Source organism: Hippopotamus amphibius, chromosome 13, assembly GCF_030028045.1.
Source record: "Hippopotamus amphibius kiboko isolate mHipAmp2 chromosome 13, mHipAmp2.hap2, whole genome shotgun sequence".
Classification (NCBI taxonomy): Eukaryota; Metazoa; Chordata; class Mammalia; order Artiodactyla; family Hippopotamidae; genus Hippopotamus; species Hippopotamus amphibius.
This window is the reverse complement of record NC_080198.1, coordinates 51913732-51928975: the sequence shown is the minus strand read 5'-3', so window position 1 is coordinate 51928975 and position 15244 is coordinate 51913732. Positions and strand designations below refer to the sequence as shown.

Genomic DNA, 15244 nt, shown 5'->3' with positions numbered 1-15244 from the left:
CCAGGGCAAAGGGGTACATCCAGGAATGAACCAATGAAATCCCTGCCCACATGAGTGATGTTTCAGGGGAGGAAGCTGGACCATAAGTAAACAAGCAACTGTGCAGTGTGGCAGGTGTGCTGAGTATTGTGGAGAAAACTTAGCAAGAGATGGAGGCAACGGGGTTGCAGTATTAAATAGGTGGGTAACCTAGGAAGGCCTCACGAGACAACCTATGATCAAACACCTCAAGGGAATAAGAGGAAGCCATGCACAGAATCGAAGGAAGAATGTCCTAGGAAGAAAAGAGAGATGGGAAGTGCAAAGGCCCTGGGGTGGGGGCAGGCCTGGCAGGGCCAACAAACATCAAGGTCAGTGGGACTCAAGTCAGGGAAGGAGAGAGATAGAGAAGGTTTCAAAGAGGCGAGGAGGGAGTAGCACGAGTAGGGCCATTTGGAGTGGTTGTAACATCTAGATTTCACTCTGTGTGAGAAGGGGCACATTTTAAGTGGGCTTTTTAAAATTGTCTTTAAAATGTCAATATTCAGAAAAATTTAGAGAATAGAAACCCACATACCCACTAGCAAGATCCAAGAACTGCTCACATGTTGCCATATTTGCTTTATCTGTGTATATGCACATGTTCGTACCTCTCTCACATACCTGTTCTTCCCGAAACACTTAAAATGAAGTTACAGGCAACTTGATACTTTACCCCTAAACAATTCAGCATGTGTCTCCTAAAAGCCGGGATGTTCTTCTCTTTGTCCACAATTCCACCATCTCCCTTCATAAAATTAAAAATAATTCCCATTAAATTAATTAATACATAGTCCACAGTCAGAGGTCTCCAACCGTCCAAAACATCAAGGTGTGTATAGAGAATTCAGTTGGTATGTCACAGAGTCTCTGTAAAACTACAAGGTTAGTTAATTAATTAATTAAAAAAACTACAAGGTCTCTGTCCATTTTTTCTGTTTCTTGAGGAGACAAGACTTGTGGGTCTCCTAGGAGGTCCCACTTCCTGGATTTGTCCGACTGTGCCCTCCTGGTGTTGTCTAACTGCTCCTCTATCCCCTGTACTTTCTGCAAACTGGGAGATAGGTCCAAAGGCTTTATTTTTTTAAATTAATTATGTGGCCATGTCAAGTCTTAGTTGTGGCACAGGGGCTCTTCATTGCGGTGCAAGGGCTTCTCTCTAGCTGTGGCATGCAGGCTCTAGAGCAGGCAGGCTCAGTAGTTGTGACACACAGGCTTAGCTGCCCTGTGGCATGTGGGATCTTAGTTCCCCAATCAGGGATCAAACCCGTGTCCCCTGCATTGGAAAGTAGATTCTTAACCACAGGACCACCAGGGAAGCCCCTAAAGGCTTGATTAGATTCTTCTTGGGGAGTATTTCCTAAGTGTCGCTGAGAATGTCACATGGAACCCCATCAGCAGGCACATAGGATCAAGCTATCCATCAAACACTGAGTGACACTACGGGTGAACGCTCAAATAAGGAGGGAACTGCCAGCTACCTTCCTGAATGTTAAATTTTCACTGTTGCAATTAGCAAATACTCTTTGGCATCTTACAAATGCACACACAAAACCCACAAATACACCTTACAAATATCCCATTCCTCAGCACACTTCACCTGACGGTTCTGGCATTCCATAATGATCTTTGCCTACATCCATTATTTCTTTGGGGATGCCAAAATGGTGACTTTCTAACTCTCTGCTTTCTACATTAGTTGACATTCTCTCCCCCCACCACCTGCCACTTTTTGTTTTTGTTCTCACTACAGACTCATAGTTACCTTTTCTATTTCAAATGTTCTAAACCATCACCACTATTATCTTTCTGACACACACCCACGAGCCTCTGAGCACTTCCATTCAGGTACCATATAATGTCCCAGGCTTATTTTGTACTTTCCTGGCTCCAGACTGAATCAGCCGTTTCAGTGTTGGCAGCTGTTGAATAAAGGAAAGACATTATCAGACTTTTTAAAGGATTCCTCCAGCTGTTGGATTGAGCATGGTGCTATGAGTCAGAGCATAAGCAAGGAGACCAGTAACCAGGCTCTTCTCACTGGCATCCAGGTGAGAAGCTGGTAACAGGGTCACAGGCGTCAAATGCTAGTTATAGTTTGATGGAAGACACAATGGTGTAGTCTTACAATTCTGATGTGCAATATAAGAAAAAATGGAATAAATGACAAAGACTGACCTCCAGGTTTGGTGCCTGAGCCACTGAAAGGATGCAGTTCCCATTTATCAACACAGCAAGAGAGGGACTTCCCTGGTGGTCTAGTAGGTAAGATGCCATGCTCCCAATGCAGGGGGCCCAGGTTCGATCCCTGGTCAGGGAACTAGATCGTGCATGCAAGCCACAACTAAGAAGCCCGCATGCAGCAACTATGAGCCCACATGGTGCAACTAGGGATCCTGCATGCCACAACAAAGATCCCATGTGCTGCAACTAAGACCTGGCGCAGCCAAAAGAAGGGAAGGGAGGGGAGGGGAGAGGAGGGGAGGGAAGGAAAAAAGGAAGAAAGAGAAAAAGAAAGAGAGAGAGAAAGAAAAGATTTTAAAAACATGGGAAGAGAAAAGAAGACATACAGATGGCCAACAGGCACATGAAAAGATGCTCAACACCGCTAATTACTAGAGAAAGGCAAATCAAAACTACAACAAGGGGGAATTCCCTAGTGGTCCAGTGGTTAGGACTCTGCCCTTCCACTGCAGGAGCCATGGGTTCAATCCCAGGTAGGGGAAAAAAGATCCCACATGCCGCACAGTGTGGCCAAAAAACAAAAACAACAAAATAACAAAACTACAACAAGGTATGCTCACAACAGTCCGAATGGCCATCATGAAAAGGTCCACAAACAATAAATGCTGGACAGGGCATGGAGAAAAAGGAAACCTCCTACACTGTTGCTGGGAATGTACATTGGTAACAGCCGCTATAGAGAACAGTGTGGAGGTTGCTTTAAAAACTAGAGTTAGCATATGATCTGGCAATTCCACTCCTGGGTGTATATCCAGAGAAAACCATAATACGAAAAGACACATGCACCCCAACATTCATTGAAGCACCACATACAACTGCCAAGATATGGAAGCAACCAAGATGTCCATCGACAGATGAATGGGTATAGAGGATGTGGTACATATATACAATGGAATATGACTCAGCCATAAAAAAAAGAATAAAATAATGCCACTTACAGCAATATGGATGGACCTAGAGATGATCATACCAAGTGAAGACAGAGAAAGACAAATATCATATGATATCACTTATATGTAGAATCTAAAATATGATACAAATGAATTTATTTACAAACGAGATACAGACTTTCAGACTTAGAAAACAATCTTATGGTTACCATAGGGGAAAGGTGGTAGAGGGATAAATTAGGAGTTTGGGATTAGCAGACACACATTAATATATGTAAAATAGACAAACAACAAGGTCCTACTGTATAGCACAGGGATTCAATATCTTGTAATAAACTATAACGGAAAAGAATATGAAATTATATATATATATCTACATGTGTTTAACAAACACAGGGAGAGACAGCAGCAAGTTGTTTTGTTATGGTTGCTTGTGAGGCATGGGGAAGGGATGTGGAAGACGTTCCAAAACTCATTTCTGGCCACATACATGTAGTTACTCTGAGATAGAGATTAGACATCCAAGTGGAAGTCTTAGTCCACCCAAGCCGCTGGACACGTGAGCACGGGGGTGGTCAACACATGGACAGTTCTGGAAAAGATCACCAAGGGAACAACTAAAGACAGAGTATGAGATAGTAAGGCCTTTTGTTTCAACTAGGTTAATCATATTTTATGACCAACCTATTTATTCTCAGGGTGCCTTTTTTGAAGCTTGTTTTTTCTATAAAGTTTAAGCAAGAAGAGAGAAAAGTATGATATAAGAATATGCCAATTATATTTAAAAAGAGTATTATTATTGGAAGTTGGTCTGTATTAATCACAAGAAACTTAACCCTTAATAAGAAAGTGAGTTTGGTGTGTGTTCCATGTATGACCAAGCCATTTAACATCGCTTTCAAATAAAGACTTCTATGAAGCAGGAAAAAAAAAAAAAGAGGAGAAACTCCAGCATTTTAGAGACTGAGATATAGGAAGAAAGCAGCAACAGAGACTAAGAAGAGTGAGCAACCTGTGCGATGGGAGGAAAAGCAGGACTGTATGGTGTCCTGGATGCTTGGGGCGGGGGGGAAGGGGGGGATGACAGTGTTTCAAGGAGGAAGAGGCCTGCTGGGACTAGTACCGCTGACCCGCCCATGGGGTGAGGTCTGGGAGTGACCCATCTACCAATCTGGAGATCCCTGGTGAGCTTGATGAGAACTGTTTCGGTGGAAATTATGGGGGAAAAGGCCTTAATAGTAAAGGCTTAAGAAAGACTGGAAACAAGCTTAAAAGGGAGCAGAAAAATGACCCACAGTTGGAGACAGAGCATGGGGTCAAGAGAGGGTTTTTTCTTTTTTAAGCTCTTTATTGGAATATAATTCCTTTACACTCTTGTACCAGCTTTTGAGGTACACCAAAGTGAATCAGCTGTATTTAGACAGGTATCCCCACACCCCCTCCCTCCCACGACTCCCTCCCACCCTCCCTGTCCTAGCCCTCTAAGGCATCACCCATCATCGAGTTGATCTCCCTTTGTTATACAGCAATTTCACACTAGCTATCTATTTTACAGTTGGTAGTGTGTATATGTCTATGCTACTCTCTCACTTCATCCCAGCTTCCCCTTCGCCCCCCGGCCCCCCAACCCCGTGTCTTCCAATCCATTCTCTGCATCTGCATCCTTTTTCTTGCCTTGTCACTGGGTTCATCAGTACCATTTTTCTTTTTTTTTTTAGATTCTGTATATATGAGTTAGCATACAGTATTTTTCTCTTTCTGGCTTACTTCACTCTGTATGACAGACTCTAGGTCTATCCACCTCATTACATATAACTCCATTTCATTCCGTTTTATGGCTGAGTAATATTCCATTGTATATATGTGCCACATCTTCTTTATCCATTCATCTGTTGATGGGCATTTAGGTTGCTTCCATGTCCTGGCTATTGTAAATAGTGCTGCAATGAACATTACGGTACGTGTTTCTTTTTGGATTATGGTTTTCTTTGGGTATATGCCCAGTAGTGGGATTGCTGGGTCATATGGTAGTTCCATTTTTAGTTTTTTAAGGAGCCTCCAAACTGTTTTCCATAGTGGCTGTACCAACTTACATGCCCACCAACAGTGCAGGAGGGTTCCCTTTTCTCCACATCCTCTCCAGCATTTATTGTTTCTAGATTTTTTGATGATGGCCATTCTGACCAGTGTGAAGTGATACCAAGAAAGGGGTTTTTAAGATGGAAAAAGTTAAAGCTGATTTGTACGCTGATGGGAACGAAACTGCAGAATTTGCTACCGCGAATGACGTCCCTCTCTCACATAATGATTATGTTAAACGGAAGACAGTTAAGAAGCAAACAAGATACACTCTGTGCCTTTTTCCTTTCTTCCAGAAGGGTGAGAGGGCGAGAGGATTCTTAATTCCAGATACTCTAGACTCTTACCAGCCTGAGAAGGCACTAGAGGAACTTACATAACTATCAGTAACTATCCCTAATTATCCATCAGTTTCTTCCGTATATTTCCACCTTTCTGCAAGGTACAGCCCTTAGAAGCTCAAAGTCATTTTCCTTTGTCTGTCACTTCACACAAAAAATTTATTTTTCTTAAGATGCTCTACAAGCCCCAGTTCTAACCACTCCTTTGAGTTCCCAGTCATGAGTACCCTGTGTGTATGCAAGATGCAGGCCTTAAGCACTAAACTTTTGTTTTTTTCTTGTTAATCTGTCTTTTGTCCATCTAATGGACAGGGCTCCTGCCAGAGAATTTGGGAGGGGAGAAGAAAAAAGTTGAGCTTCACCTCTCCTACAGGAATAACCCCATAGATTGACATCATGGAGGGAGAATTTCTAAAACTATGTCTAGAGCAGGCGAGAGGGGGCAGCACTGAGCACACCAGTGCAGGGACCGGCCTAAAACAGGCAAAGGTGGATTGTCTGCAACAGAGGCAGGTGCGTGGGTGGAGGTGGAGGAAGGAGACTGCTGGAAGTTCTCTTTTGGTGGCTTTTATCTTCTCAGGGAAACAGAAGTAAGGTCATCACCTAAAAGTGAAGATGGGGAAGGAAGTGCTGCAAGTTCGAAGGTTTAACCAAGGTTGGGGTTCTGCCAGGTGAGTGCAACCAAGTGAGAAGGGTAAAGAGATTTGAGGGAGGGCCCAAAGGCTTAACACACTGAGAGGCCATAGAATCTAATCAGATTAAGAAGGAAAAGGCTGGAGGGAGTAACAGTAATTCACAAGCTCAAACCATCATCCCCATCATGGATGGAGGGGATACAGTATAATGATGGCATGAGATTCAAAGGGTGTTTTAAGGGAAGAGGGAGAATGATCTGGAAAGGGCAGAGAAACAAGGTCACTTCTCCATCTCCATGTCCTGGGAGGAGGGAAAGACAGAGCCATGGCCATGTGGGAGGACTGCTGGGAGAACCAGGTTCCAGACAGAGAAGGTAAAGGAATTGTTTAGAGAACAGATTGAGGATGTAGGGGATTATGCTTGATGATGGACCATGAATCCCAAGAAGCACAATGAAAGGGTTTCAGGAGGTGGGGAACAGAGTCAGAAAGGGAGATACACAGAGTCACGCGGGGATGCCAGGCTAGGATGCTCTGGAGTCCTGGGTATCCTGTGATGGCTGCCAGCTTCTGGGTTCATGGGTGTGACGGGACTAGATTCAATGGTCTCAGGCAAGTGTTAGGACTTAAAGTTGAGATTAATTATATGCAAAAGTTAAGTAATTTAGAAGCACACTACAAGATGCTCACCATTATTAGTCACAGGGAAGTGCAAATCAAAACCAGAATGAAGGGACTTTCCTGGTGGCACAGTGGTTAAGAATCTGCCTGCCAGTGCAGGGGACACAGGTTCAAGCCCTGGTCTGGGAAGATCCCACATGCCGCGGAGCAACTAAGCCTGTGTGCCACAGCTACTGAGCCTGCGCTCTAGAGCCTGTGAGCCACAACTATTGAGCCCGAGTGCTGCAACTACTGAAGCCCATGCACCTGTGCTCCACAACAAAAGAAGCCATCACACTGAGAAGCCCGTGCACCACAACAAAGAGTAGCCCCCATTCGCTGCAACTAGAGAATGCCTGCACACAGCAACAAAGACCCAACTCAGCCAATAAATAAATAAATAACTAAATTTAAGAGTAAAAAAAAAAAAAAAAGAATGAAATACCACTTCACACCCACTGGGCTGGCTATAATCACAAAAGTGGGAAAATAACCATTGTTGGTGAGGACGTGGAGAAATTAGAACCTTCATACATTGCTGGTGAGAAAGTAAAATCATATAGTCATGGCAGAAAACAGTTTGGCAACTCCTCAAAAAGTTTAACATAGAGTTACCATATGACCCAGAAATCCCACTTCTAGGTAAAGGCCCCAAGAAACTGAAAACTGATTTTTAAAAAATACACGTACACACATGTTCACAGCAGCACTACTCACAATAGCCAAAAGTAAAAACAACTCAAATATCCATCAACAGATGAATGGATAAACAAATTTTGGTATATCCATACAATGGACTATTATTCAGTCCTGAAAAGGAGTGAAGTACTAAAACATGCTACAACATGGTTAAACCTCAATAACATTATGCTAAATGAAAGAAGCCAGACACAAAGGTCACACATTGTATGATTCCATTTACATGAAATATTCAGAATTCACAGAACCAAGATTGGTGGTCGCCAGGGGCTAGGAGGAGGGGGTAGTGGGGATTGACTGCTTAATGGATGTGTGATTTCTTCTTGGGGTGGTGAGAAAGTTCTGGAATCAGACAGAGGTGGTGGTTGCACAACAGTATGAATACACTACAAGTCACTGAATTGTTCATTTTTAAGTGGTTAATTTTGGACTTCCCTGGTGATGCAGGAGTTAAGAACCTGCCTGCCAATGCAGGGGACATGGGTTCAAGCCCTTGTCCAGGAAGATCCCACATGCCTCGGAGCAGCTAAGCCCATGCGCCACAATTACTGAGCCTGCGGTCTAGAGCTCTCAAGCCACAACTACTGAGCCCACGCACCGCAACTACTGAAGCCTGTGTGCTTAGAGCCCATGCTCCGCAACAAGTGAAGCTATCACGACAAGAAGCCTGCACGCTGCAACGAAGAGTAGCCCCCACTCACCACAACTAGAGAAAGCCCATGCGCAGCAATGAAGACCCAACACAGCCAATAAATAAATAAATAAATAAATAAATAAATAATCTATTTATTTAAAAATGAATAAATAAAAATAAAATTGGAAGGAAAAAACCTTAAGTTCAAAGAAAACGTTTAAAAAATAAAATAAAATGGTTAATTTAATGTTATGGTAATTTCACTTCAATTTAAAAAATTTAAGCAATAATTCACCCACCTCAAGATCAGGCTATCATTAATGCTGTACTAAAAATAAACATTACAAAAAGTTATTTAACGTTTAACTTCATGAAGAACAGAGAATACCAAGACTTAGGAGCAAGATGCCACTGGACTTTGGAACCAGGCTCTCTTCACACCCAAAGCCTTCTAAAAACCTAAACAAAAAACAAAATTGTGCCAGGACTCTCCCAACACACCAGATCCACACTTGTGGCTCATCTTCTCATGGTTTCTGGATCAGAGGAAACATCAAGCAACAGTGACATTTAATTTCCAATTAGTTATTAAAACATAGTAGCTAATTTAAATTAGTTATTTTGAAAGCCTAGAAATTTTTTTTTTTCATCTACAGAGAAATGTTCGCCTCTGTGAGATAAGTGAGTCATCTGTCTTTGGCCCACTAGCCTGGTGGTCCCTAATGAGTATTTGATTCAAATCAGTAAGCAGCATAGGAGGAGCTAAGGTCTTTTCTCTATTACGATGCAGGGCACATGGCAGGTGTGTGACTGGTGTCTGTGGAGGGAGACACGGAGACAGGGAAGGAGTCAAGACAAAGCCCAGACTTGCATCCATCTGCCTTAAAGCTGTTTCTTCGGCCCCCATTTCCCCCCTCCCCTTCTCACCCCCCCAGTCCCACTTGCAAGCACAAAGCAAAGGAGGGAGTTCCAGACCCGAGTCAAGAGATTCAACTCAACATGAACGACGTGTGTGTCTTTGAACACATCACCGACCTCTCTGAGTCGTGCTTTCTTCATCTGTAAAATGAAGACCTTGAGCTAGAGTGACTCCAACATGGCTCTCAGTTCTAAACAAGGATCCTTTCTGGGATTTCTTCTGTAAGGCTTGTTCTTTAAGAACCAGAAGAAGCTGGACAATTCCAGTTCACTGACAGACAACCATCCCAGGCTAAAGTCCTCTCCTTCCCTCAATAAACTGCCTTCTTAGCGTCAGAGAACTGCACTCTTAGCATGGCTCTGGGATGCTCGTGACCGAAGCTTCTGTACAAAATACAGCCGTAAGTTATTCCCAGACAGTGACTCTGAATGGTTCTACCCAAACTGTTCATCACTGTAGGTAGGGCCAACTTGCTAAAAAGTTGAAGTGTCCAAACTTGGCTTCTGAATCCCTCCTGTAATTCTCACGAGGACAAAAGCCTGATGAGAATCAGATAAGGATGAAGGCGAAGACCAAGGGTATCATTTTTCTTTCCTTTTCAGTGAACCATATCCTCGTAATCTTTCCCCACTTTCCCATTGGGTTGTTTTCTTCACCAGTTTTGAAGAGCTCCTTACACATTGGGGAATTGGCCTTTATCTAGCTTACGAGTTGTAATTATTTTCCCAGATTGACTTTGTTTATAATATATTTTTGGCTACAAGAAAGTATTTTTATTTTTAAGAAGTCAAATTCGGGAATCTCTTTTTGGTTTTGGCTTAAGATTTTTTAAGTCATGTTTTAAAAGGCTTTCCCCATTCTGACACCAAAAGGAATTCTTGTGTGATTTAAGTACTTGAGTTGCATTTTTTTACACCTAAGTCCTGGCTCCATTTAAAATGCATCTTGGGGGACTTCGCTGGTGGTCCAGTGGTTAAGAATCTGCGCTTCCACTACAGGGAGCACAGGTTCGATTCCTGGTTGGGGAATTAAGATCCCACATGCCACGTGGCACTGCCAAAGGAAAAAATACCATACCATACAATAAAATGCATCCTGTAAAGAAGATGTGGTGGGTGAGTGTATACACACACACACACACACACACACACACACACACAATGGAATACTTTCATTAAGAGGAATGAAATAATGCCATTTGCAGCAACACGGATGGATTTAGAGATGATCACACTAAGTGAAGTAAGTCAGACAGAGAAAGACAAATACCATATGATATCACTTATATGTGGAATCTAAAATATAAGAAATGAACTTATCTACGAAACAGACTCACAGACAGAGAGAACAGACTTGTGGTTGCCCAGGGGGCGGGGGCGGGGGGAAGGGATGGATTGGGAGTTTGCGATGAGCAGACGTCAGCACTATATAGAGAGTGGATAAACAACTAGGTCATATTGTATAGCAGAGGGAACTATATTCAATATCCTGGGGTAAACCATAATGGAAAAGAAAATGAAAAAGAATGTATATATACATATATAACTGAATCACTTTGCTGCACAGCAGAAATTAACACAACATTAATCAACTATACTTCAATAAAATAAATTTTAAAAATAAAATAAAATAAAGTAAAAATGCATCCTGGCACACCTCCCAGGTAACCCCCAGTTACTGCAAACTGCAGTATTCCAGATGGGAGCAGCTCAGGCCAGATCAACAGCAGAAGCTTTCGAAACTGAATAGACACTGATATGAACCAGCTTATCTCCTTACTACCTGAGGCTAGAGGCAAATGGTTTAAACCTATCCAGTCCTCAGTTTGCTCCTCCATAAAGTAGAGATAACTCTACCTGCCTACCAGGTTTTTCTGGGATTAAATGACAAAACTATGAAAAATCATCCTGGGGGGGAACTCCCTGGCGTAGTTAGGGGTCTGCACTTCCACTGCAGGGGGCATGGTTTCCATTCCTGGTCAGGGAACTAGAAACCCGCCTGCTGTAGCGCTCAACAGGTGGTCAACACACAGCTGGTTGCCTCCTTCTTACTTCCTTATTTTCCTTAGTCTTGTTTGTCTTTTTGAGTAACTTACAGGGTATCAAAAGATATTCAAATATCACAGAGAAGGCAAGTCAACTTTCTTTGTTTTTAACACAGAAAAGAAAAAGGGATTTGATGGAGGCTAAAATTAGGCCCCAGGGCTGCTTGTGGATTGATTTAACTACATTCAGTCTGGTCGCTTGAACTGTATATTTAATAGATTTGAAAGATAATAATATATGAATATTGTAGGTCCTTTGGGAAGTCAACCAGGTCAGCCCCATCAATCCTACTGATTGACAAGATGAGAGATCAGAGACAGACCACTCACCCCACATTCACTTACAGACTACATACCTCACACTATGCATTTGCAAGTAACTTGAGATCTACATGCTCTCTGTACAGAGTTTTAGAATAACTTCCAAAACAAAGAAAAAATGGCAAACATCCTAAAAACCCAACAAGAGAATGAGTACTATTTAAATAAATTATAGAGGAATTTTGGTATTTTTAAGTAAATATATAATTTATTTTAAAACACATAACTAGTACATAAATGGAAAAAACGTATTAAGCAAAAAAGACCATATATTTTCTGTAATAAACGTATGAACAATATCTATGCAAATTGACAAAGATGCGAAAATGTTACAAAATCATTAAAATGGGGTTCTTTCCTTTTAATTTGCTTTCACGTTATTATAATTTTTCTCTCCCCAAGAAAAGATGATTCTGGAATAAATTTTAAGGTTGTCTAGGGATCAGGCTATGTCTAGATTTCAGAGATCTCAGCAATCTAACCCTGGCAGGATTACAGAAATTATTTTGTTAGATCATCAACATGCACCAAAAAACACTAAAAGAAGTTATTGCAAAAAGTTTTATCCTGTAAAGGAATCACTTGCCACAATGTTATTTAATAGAAGATAACTTTCAATGGTGTGAAACAAATGTCAAAACAGGCATTAAAGAAATGATAGAAGAAAACCCAAAATGGCTTAAAGACTAAAACATAAGACATGACACCACAAAACTCCTATAAGAGATCATAGGCAAAACATTCTCTGACATAAATCATACCAATGTTTTCTTAGCTCAGACTCCCAAGGCAATAGAAATAAAAACAAAAATAAACAAATGGGACCTAATCAAACTTACAAGTTTTGCATAGCAAAGGAAACTGTAAACAAAATGAAAAGACAACCTATGGAGAACAGTATGGAGGGTCCTTAAAAAACTAAAAACAGAACTACCATATGACCCAGCAATCCCACTACTGGGCATATACCCAGAGAAAACCATAATCCAAAAAGACACATGTACCACAGTGTTCACTGCAGCATTATTTACAATAGTCCGGACATGGAAGCAACCTAAATGCCCATCAACAGATGAATGGATAAAGAACATGTGGCACATATATACAATGGAATATTACTCAGCCATAAAAAGGAATGAAACTGAGTTATTTGTAGTGAGGTGGATGGACCTAGAGTCTGTCATACAGAGTGAAGTAAGTCAGAGAAAAACAAATACTGTATGCTAACTCATATATATGGAATCTAGAAAAATGATACTGATGAACCTAGTGGCAGGGCAGGAATAGAGATGCAGATGTAGAGAACGGACTTGAGGACACAGAGGAGTAAAGGGAAGCTGGGATGAAGTAAGAGAGTAGCGCTGACATATATACACTTCCAAATGTAAAATAGATAGCTAGTGGGAAGCTGCTGCAGAGCACAAGGAGATCAGCTCAATGCTTTGTAATGACCTAGAGGGGTGACATAGGGAGGGTGGGAGAGAGGCTTAAGAGAGAGGGGATATGGGGATATATGTATACATATAGCTGATTCACTTTGTTGTATAGCAGAAACTAACACATTGTAAAGCAATTACACTCCAATAAAGATGAAAAAAAACTTACCTTTTATCCAAAAAAAAAGGACAACCTATAGAATGGGAGACCATATTTGCAAACAATGTGACAAACAAGGGCTTAGTTTCCAAAATATACAAACATCTCATACAACTCAACAACAAAAAACAAACAACCCAATCAAAAAATGGGCAGAAGACAAACATTTCTTCAAAGAAGAAATACAAACAGCCAACAGGCACATGAGAAGATGCTCAACATTGCTAATTATTAGAGAAATGCAAATCAAAACTACAATGAGGTACCACCTCACACTGATCAGAATGGCCATCATTAAAATCTCTACAAATAGCAAATGCTGGAGAGGATGTGGAGAAAAGGGAACCCTCCTACATTGTTGGTAGGAATGTAAGCTGGTATAGCCACTATGGAGAACAATCTGGAGGTTCCTCAGAAAACTAAAAATAGAATTACCATATGATCCAGCAATCCTACTCTTGGGCATATATACAGACAAAACTCTAATTCAAAAAAGATACATGCACCCCCATATTCATAGCAGCCAGGACATGGAAACAACTTAAACGTCCATCAACAGATAAATGGGTAAAGAAGATGTGGTACATATACACAATGGAATATTACTCAGCCATAAAAAAAAGGAAATAATGCCATTTGCAGCAACATGGATGCAACTAGAGATGATCATACTGAGGTATGAGGTAAGTCAGACAGAGAAAGACAAATACCATATTTGTCCAATACCATAGCAGATGTATGCTATTATACGATGGATAAACAATATGGTCCTACTGTATAGCACAGGGAACTATATTCAATATCCTATGATAAGCCATAATGGAAAAGAATATGAAAAAATGTATATATGTATAACTGAATCACTTTGCTGTACAGCAGAAATTAGCACATTGTAAATCAACTATACTTCAATTTTAAAAAATAATTTTAAAAATCCAAAAAAAAAGATAAACAGTGATTTTCCTAAATTCTTAATTCTACTTAGCCCCTTGCCCGGTTCCACCTGCTGGTGACAGGCATGCATAGAACTCTCGACCTTGTTTTGCACACTTGGGGTGAGCAGGAGAAAGACCTCTGGAAGAAATGAAATCTGAAAGACCAAAAACTGTGCATAATCCAAAAGTATAATATGTTTAATGATTCATTTGCTCCCTTGCTCTAACATTTATAAGGAAACGAAAAAGAAAAAATCATTTAAAAGTGGCTTTAGAAAATTATAAAAGCATAATACAGACATTGTAGAAAATTTGGAAAAAACAGAAAAGCATGAAGAAGAAAATAAAATTCACATATAACCTCATTAATCCAGAGAATAATCATGTTGGTATATTTCCTTCCAATATCTTTGAATATATATATATTTTTTATAAATTTATTTATTTGTTGGCTGCATTGGGGTTTTGTTGCTGCACACAGGCTTTCTCTAGTTGCAGCGAGAGGGCACTACTCTTTTTTTTTTTTTTTAAAGAACTTTTATTGAGATACAGTTAACAGACAATAAACAGCATATATTTAGAGTGTACAATTTGGTGTCCCAATCTCCCAATTCATTCCCCCCCAACCCTCCCCGCTTTCCTCACTTGGTGTCCATGTGTTTGTTCTCTACATCTGTGTCTCTATTTCTGCCTTGCATTTCCTCTTTCATAGTTGTTAGCATTTGCCTTATGTATTGAGGTGCTCCTATACTGGGTGTATATATATTTATAATTGTTATCTCCTCTTCTTGGATGGATCCCTTGATCTTTATGTAATGTCCTTTCTTGTCTCTGGTAACATTTTTTATTTTAAAGTCTATTTTATCTGATATGAGTATTGCTACTCCAGCTTTCTTTTGATTTTCATTTGCATGGAATATCTTTTTCCATCCCCTCACTTTCAGTCTGTATGTGTCCCTAGGTCTGAAGTGGGTCTCTTGGAGACAGCATATATATGGGTCTTGTTTTTGTATCCATTCAGCCAGTCTGTGTCTTCTGGTTGGTGCATTTAGTCCATTTACATTCAAGGTAATTATCGATATGTATGTTCCTATTACCATTTTCTTAATTGTTTTGTTTTTGTTTTTGTAGGTCCTTTTCTTCTCTTATGTTTCCCACTTAGAGAAGTTCCTTTAGCATTTGTTGTAGGGCTGGTTTGGTGGTGCTGAATTCTCTTAGCTGTTGCTTGT

The 15244-nt window shown here is 40.7% G+C and overlaps 1 protein-coding gene and 1 non-coding gene across 8 annotated transcripts in view; one reads left to right on the top strand and one right to left on the bottom strand.

Annotated features, from left to right (window-relative positions):
- The window catches only part of OSBPL10 (oxysterol binding protein like 10), a 312125-nt gene that overhangs the window by 108540 nt on the left and 188341 nt on the right, over positions 1 to 15244 (bottom strand). The gene's annotated exons all lie outside the window — the stretch shown is intronic.
- Positions 2266 to 2338, top strand: TRNAW-CCA (transfer RNA tryptophan (anticodon CCA)). The gene has a single exon. It is a non-coding gene; the product is annotated as a tRNA-Trp (tRNA).